Consider the following 7577-nt stretch of genomic DNA (forward strand, 5'->3'; position numbering starts at 1 on the left):
CCAAAAAGCAGTAATATGCTGTCACTCAAAGACACAAAGTCCAATCTTTCCCAAAGGTCGCAGGCGTGATGAGACTCGAGCTCGGAAATGTTTGTTATGCCCTTTGTCTATAATGGTTAGAGCGCCACCTAGTGGGACGACTATACTCATGGTTGAACCAAATGAAATGTTAACTGGTGGTTAAATGCATGAATTCCATCAATGTGACATCACATCGGACGTGCTGGTTTTAGGTGTTGGGCGTGGCTCGACGCGCCGGGGGTGCGAGGGCCCTCATAATGCTGCTTGCAGCTTTAATTAGGGCCCGAGCACTGAGAGTGCGAAGGCCCTATTGTATCTGCTCCGTTTCTTATTATTATTATTATTATTATTATTATTATTATTAGGGCCCGAGCACTGACAGTGCGAAGGCCCTATTGTAATTGCTCCGTTTATTATTATTATTATTATTATTATTATTATTCCGGCAAATGAATCGGCTTTTTGAGGGCCTAAACATGCTCGAAAACTCATGAAATTTTGCACACGCGTCAGGTCTGGTGAAAATTTACGTATTTTAATGTTCTCAGACATGGCCAGGGAAAATTAGCTCAGTAGCGCCACCTAGAAAAATGAAAAACGCGAGCCCCCGGTATGGGTATGGCCTACAAGTTTGAAAGTCGGTACACCTATATAACGTTCAGAGTCGAACAAAAAAGTCTATTATGGCAATGTCCTAAACCCAACAGGAAGTCCGCCATTTTGGATTGAAGGTGACATTTTGGCTCTGATTTTACTGTTTCCATGCCTTGTACTTTAACGAACTCCTCCTTGGGATTTGGTCCCATAAACTTCAAATTTGGTCAGTGTCAACTACACCCTTGTGCCATGTTAAATTGCGGAGCTTTTGAGTTTTCACAATACTATGAGGCCGTGGCGCCATGGCGAATTTCGATGACTCGCCATGAAAATCTTATTGCCTCTCATTTTGTCATACATTTTCTGACCTTGACCAAAGTGAACACATATGATAAGGCTCCGCCCCTGAACATATTTCAACTGCCATATTTGACACGAAGGACAGCGCCACCTAGTGGGAACAGGAAATGTCATGTTTTACACTTTGGGGTACAGTATAGTGATGGGTGACATCTGCAGCCTCAAATTTCTCCAGGAAAGCCTTAAGGAGTTGGTCTTGGGTTACAGTGAAAACTGTGAGTTTTCGCGAAAGGGTGTGACCCCAGCAGCATGGCGAACTTTGATGTCACGCCATGAAGAAACAAATTAGTATAACTCAATGAAATCCAGTCTGATCAGTACCAGACTTTACAGGCATGATGTCAGACCCGCCCTGAACAGATTGATGTGCCCATTGTCGGAAATACGGACAGCGCCACCTAGTGGCAACAGGAAATGTCATGGCTTTAATTTTGTTGTACTGATTTTCACAGGTTCATCGTGGCCACCTCAAAAGCGGTGAATATCCCCATCAGTCCCTCGTGATGCTTCAGTGCAAAAATTGTGAGTTTAAACTGAACGGCGCACCCTGGTGACAACGCTGTTCAACATGAAAGATGAAGTGGCTTTTGAGGGTCTTGGCAAGTTTATAGAGGCTTGAAATTTGGCACACACCTCCAAATGGATGAAGGCTTTGTTGGCATGTGATCATTTTCCTTGAATAGCGCAAAATGGCTCCACAGCGCCCCCTACAATATTTCAAAACATCAGCCCCTGCTCTGTGTTTCATCTATGAGTCTGACACTTGGTAAGCTTGTGTAAGATATCAAGATGTACAAAAAAGTCTCTTGGAGCAATATCCCAAATCCAACAGGAAGTCAGCCATTTTAAAATTAATGTGTAATTTTGATGACATTTTCCCCCCTTTTCAGGCCTCATACTTTGACGAACTCCTCCAAGGGATTTCATCATATTGAAGCATTCTTCAGTGTGTAGAATCTAAAGACCTTTGTGATGTTAAATTGCGAAGCTTTTTCCGTTCAGGGAAACGGGGTGGTCATGGCGGCACGTAGAGTTTCAATCACTCGCAAAAAGCAGTAATCTGCTGTCACTAAAAAACACAATGTCCAATCTCTCCCAAAGGTCGCAGGTGTGATGAGACTCGAGCTTGGAAATGTTTGTTATGCTATTTGTCAATAATGGTTAGAGCGCCACCTAGTGGGACGACTATAATCCTGGTTGAATAAGATGAAATGTTAGCTGGTGATTAAAAGCATGAAATCCATCAATGTGACATCACATCGGACGTGCCGGTTTGAGGTGTTGGCAGTGGCTCGACGTGCCGGGGGTGCGAGGGCCCTCATAACGCTGCTTGCAGCTTTAATTATTATTATTATTATTATTATTATTATTATTCACCCCAAACAAGGGCCTTTTTGAGGGCCTAAACATGCTCAAAAACTCATGAAATTTTGCACACATGCCAGGTCTGGTGAAAAATTTTGTATTTTAATGGTTTTACATATGAGCACTGGGAAATGGCTCTACAGCGCCACCTATGCCTTGTTAAATGCAGCCCTACGACCACATCGTTTCAGCTACATGTATGAAATTTGGCACACATGTGTATCATGCCAAGACGAACAAAAAAGTCAGTGGGCCCATTGACGCAAACCCAACAGGAAGTCCGCCATTTGGAAGAGAAGGTGACATTTTGGCTCTAATTTTGCCATTTCCATGCCTCGAACTTTTGCGAACTCCTCCTTGGGGTTTCATTTCATAACCTTCAAATTTGGACAGTGTCAACTACACCCTTGTGCCATGTTAAATTGCGGAGCTTTTGAGTTTTCACAATACTATGAGGCCGTGGCGCCATGGCGAATTTCGATGACTCGCCATGAAAATCTTATTGCCTCTCATTCTGTCATACATGTTCCGATCTGGACCAAAGTGAACACATATGATAAGGCTCCACCCCTGAACATATTTCAACTGCCATATTTGACATCAAGGACAGCGCCACCTAGTGGGAACAGGAAATGTCATGTTTTACACTTTGGGGTACAGTATAGTGATGGGTGACATCTGCAGCCTCAAATTTCTCCAGGAAAGCCTTAAGGAGTTGGTCTTGGGTTACAGTGAAAACTGTGACTTTTCGTGAAAGGGTGTGACCCCAGCAGCATGGCGAACTTTGATGTCACGCCATGAAGAAACAAATTAGTATAACTCAATGAAATCCAGTCTGATTAGTACCAGACTTTACAGGCATGATGTCACACCCGCCCTGAACAGATTGATGTGCCCATTGTCAGGAATATGAAGAGCGCCACCTAGTGGGAAGAGGAAATGTCATGTCTTACACTTTGTTGTACTGATTTTCACAGGTTCATAGTGGCCACCTCAAAAGCGGTGAATATCACCATCAGTCCTTGATGATGCTTTAGTGCAAAAATTGTGACTTTAAACTGAACGGCGCACCCTGGTGGCAACGCTGTTCACCATGAAAAATGAAGTGGCTTTTGAGGGGCTTGGAAAGTTTATAGAGGCTTGAAATTTGGCGCACTCCTCCATTGTGCTTAAGGCTTTGTTGTTATGTGATCATTTTCATTGAATAGCGCAAAATGGCTCCACAGCGCCCCCTACAAAATTTCAAAACCACAGCCCCAGCTCTGTGTTTTATGTATGAATCTGAAACCTGGTAGGCTTATAGGAGATATCAAGATGTACAAAAAAGTCTCTTGGAGCAATATCCCAAATCCAACAGGAAGTCAGCCATTTTAAAATTAATGTGCAATTTTGGCGACATTTTCTCTTCTTTTCAGGCTTCATACTTTGACGAACTCCTCCAAGGGATTTCATCATATTGAACCATTCTCCAGTGTGTGGAATCTAAAGACCTTTGTGATTTTAAATTGCGAAGCTTTTTACGTCCAGGGAAACGGGGTGGTTATGGCGGCACTTAGAGTTTGAATCACTCGCCAAAAAGCAGTAATCTGCTGTCACTCAAAAACACAATATCCAATCTCTCCCAAAGGTCGCAGGCGTGATGAGACTCGAGCTCGGAAATGTTTGTTATGCCATTTGTACATAATGGTTAGAGCGCCACCTAGTGGAACGACTAACTAATCATGAATGAATGAGTTGAAATGTTAGCTGGTGGTTAAATGCATGAATTCCATCAATGTGACATCAGATCGGAGGTGCTGGTTTTAGGTGTTGGGCTTGGCTCGACGTGCCGGGGGTGCGAGGGCCCTCATAACGCTGCTTGCAGCTTTAATTAGGGCCCGAGCACCGACAGTGCGAAGGCCCTATTGTATCTGCTCCGTTTCTTATTATTATTATTATTATTATTATTAGGGCCCGAGCACTGAGAGTGCGAAGGCCCTATTGTATCTGCTCCGTTTCTTATTATTATTATTATTATTATTATTATTATTATTCACCCCAAACAAGGGCCTTTTTGAGGGCCTAAACATGCTCAAAAACTCATGAAATTTTGCACACATGCCAGGTCTGGTGAAAAATTTTGTATTTTAATGGTTTTACATATGAGCACTGGGAAATGGCTCTACAGCGCCACCTATGCCTTGTTAAATGCAGCCCTACGACCACATCGTTTGAGCTACATGTATGAAATTTGGCACACATGTGTATCATGCCAAGACGAACAAAAAAGTCTGTGGGCCCATTGACGCAAACCCAACAGGAAGTCCGCCATTTGGAAGAGAAGGTGACATTTTGGCTCTAATTTTGCCATTTCCATGCCTCGAACTTTTGCGAACTCCTCCTTGGGGTTTCATTTCTTAACCTTCAAATTTGGACAGTGTCAACTACACCCTTGTGCCATGTTAAATTGCGGAGCTTTTGAGTTTTCACAATACTATGAGGCCGTGGCGCCATGGCGAATTTCGATGACTCGCCATGAAAATCTTATTGCCTCTCATTTTGTCATACATTTTCTGACCTTGACCAAAGTGAACACATATGATAAGGCTCCACCCCTGAACATATTTCAACTGCCATATTTGACCTCAAGGACAGCGCCACCTAGTGGGAACAGGAAATGTCATGTTTTACACTTTGGGGTACAGTATAGTAATGGGTGACATCTGCAGCCTCAAATTTCTCCAGGAAAGCCTTAAGGAGTTGGTCTTGGGTTACAGTGAAAACTGTGAGTTTTCGCGAAAGGGTGTGACCCCAGCAGCATGGCGAACTTTGATGTCACGCCATGAAGAAACAAATTAGTATAACTCAATGAAATCCAGTCTGATCAGTACCAGACTTTACAGGCATGATGTCAGACCCGCCCTGAACAGATTGATGTGCCCATTGTCGGAAATACGGACAGCGCCACCTAGTGGCAACAGGAAATGTCATGGCTTTAATTTTGTTGTACTGATTTTCACAGGTTCATCCTGGCCACCTCAAAAGCGGTGAATATCACCATCAGTCCCTCGTGATGCTTCAGTGCAAAAATTGTGACTTTAAACTGAACGGCGCACCCTGGTGGCAACGCTGTTCACGATGAAAGATGAAGTGGCTTTTGAGGGTCTTGGCAAGTTTATAGAGGCTTGAAATTTGGCACACACCTCCAATGTGACGAAGGCTTTGTTGTTATGTGATCATTTTCATTGAATATCCCAAAATGGCTCCACAGCGCCCCCTACAAAATTTCAAAACCACAGCCCCAGCTCTGTGTTTTATGTATGAATCTGAAACCTGGTAGGCTTATAGGAGATATCAAGATGTACAAAAAAGTCTCTTGGAGCAATATCCCAAATCCAACAGGAAGTCAGCCATTTTAAAATTAATGTGCAATTTTGGCGACATTTTCTCCTCTTTTCAGGCTTCATACTTTGACGAACTCCTCCAAGGGATTTCATCATATTGAACCAATCTCCAGTGTGTGGAATCTAAAGACCTTTGTGATGTTAAATTGCGAAGGCTTTTACGTTCAGGGAAACGGGGTGGTCATGGCGGCACGTGGAGTTTCAGTCAGTCGCCAAAAAGCAGGAATCTGCTGTCACTCAAAATCAAAATGTCCAATATGTCCCAAAGGTCGCAGGCGTGATGAGACTCGAGCTCGGAAATGTTTGTTATGCCATTTGTCAGTAATGGTTAGAGCGCCACCTAGTGGGACGACTATAATCATGATTGAATGAGATGAAATGTTAGCTGGTGGTTGAATGCATGAATTTCATCAATGTGACATCAGATCGGACGTGCTGGTTTCAGGTGTTGGGCATGGCTCGACACGCTGGGGGTGCGAGGGCCCTCATAACGCTGCTTGCAGCTTTAATTATTATTATTATTATTATTATTATTATTATTCACCCCAAACAAGGGCCTTTTTGAGGGCCTAAACATGCTCAAAAACTCATGAAATTTTGCACACATGCCAGGTCTGGTGAAAAATTTTGTATTTTAATGGTTTTACATATGAGCACTGGGAAATGGCTCTACAGCGCCACCTATGCCTTGTTAAATGCAGCCCTACGACCACATCGTTTCAGCTACATGTATGAAATTTGGCACACATGTGTATCATGCCAAGACGAACAAAAAAGTCAGTGGGCCCATTGACGCAAACCCAACAGGAAGTCCGCCATTTGGAAGAGAAGGTGACATTTTGGCTCTAATTTTGCCATTTCCATGCCTCGAACTTTTGCGAACTCCTCCTTGGGGTTTCATTTCATAACCTTCAAATTTGGACAGTGTCAACTACACCCTTGTGCCATGTTAAATTGCGGAGCTTTTGAGTTTTCACAATACTATGAGGCCGTGGCGCCATGGCGAATTTCGATGACTCGCCATGAAAATCTTATTGCCTCTCATTCTGTCATACATGTTCCGATCTGGACCAAAGTGAACACATATGATAAGGCTCCACCCCTGAACATATTTCAACTGCCATATTTGACATCAAGGACAGCGCCACCTAGTGGGAACAGGAAATGTCATGTTTTACACTTTGGGGTACAGTATAGTGATGGGTGACATCTGCAGCCTCAAATTTCTCCAGGAAAGCCTTAAGGAGTTGGTCTTGGGTTACAGTGAAAACTGTGACTTTTCGTGAAAGGGTGTGACCCCAGCAGCATGGCGAACTTTGATGTCACGCCATGAAGAAACAAATTAGTATAACTCAATGAAATCCAGTCTGATTAGTACCAGACTTTACAGGCATGATGTCACACCCGCCCTGAACAGATTGATGTGCCCATTGTCAGGAATATGAAGAGCGCCACCTAGTGGGAAGAGGAAATGTCATGTCTTACACTTTGTTGTACTGATTTTCACAGGTTCATAGTGGCCACCTCAAAAGCGGTGAATATCACCATCAGTCCTTGATGATGCTTTAGTGCAAAAATTGTGACTTTAAACTGAACGGCGCACCCTGGTGGCAACGCTGTTCACCATGAAAAATGAAGTGGCTTTTGAGGGGCTTGGAAAGTTTATAGAGGCTTGAAATTTGGCGCACTCCTCCATTGTGCTTAAGGCTTTGTTGTTATGTGATCATTTTCATTGAATAGCGCAAAATGGCTCCACAGCGCCCCCTACAAAATTTCAAAACCACAGCCCCAGCTCTGTGTTTTATGTATGAATCTGAAACCTGGTAGGCTTATAGGAGATATCAAGATGTA

The sequence above is a fragment of the Astatotilapia calliptera genome, chromosome 16 (assembly GCF_964374335.1).
Source record: "Astatotilapia calliptera chromosome 16, fAstCal68.1, whole genome shotgun sequence".
NCBI classification, from domain to species: Eukaryota; Metazoa; Chordata; class Actinopteri; order Cichliformes; family Cichlidae; genus Astatotilapia; species Astatotilapia calliptera.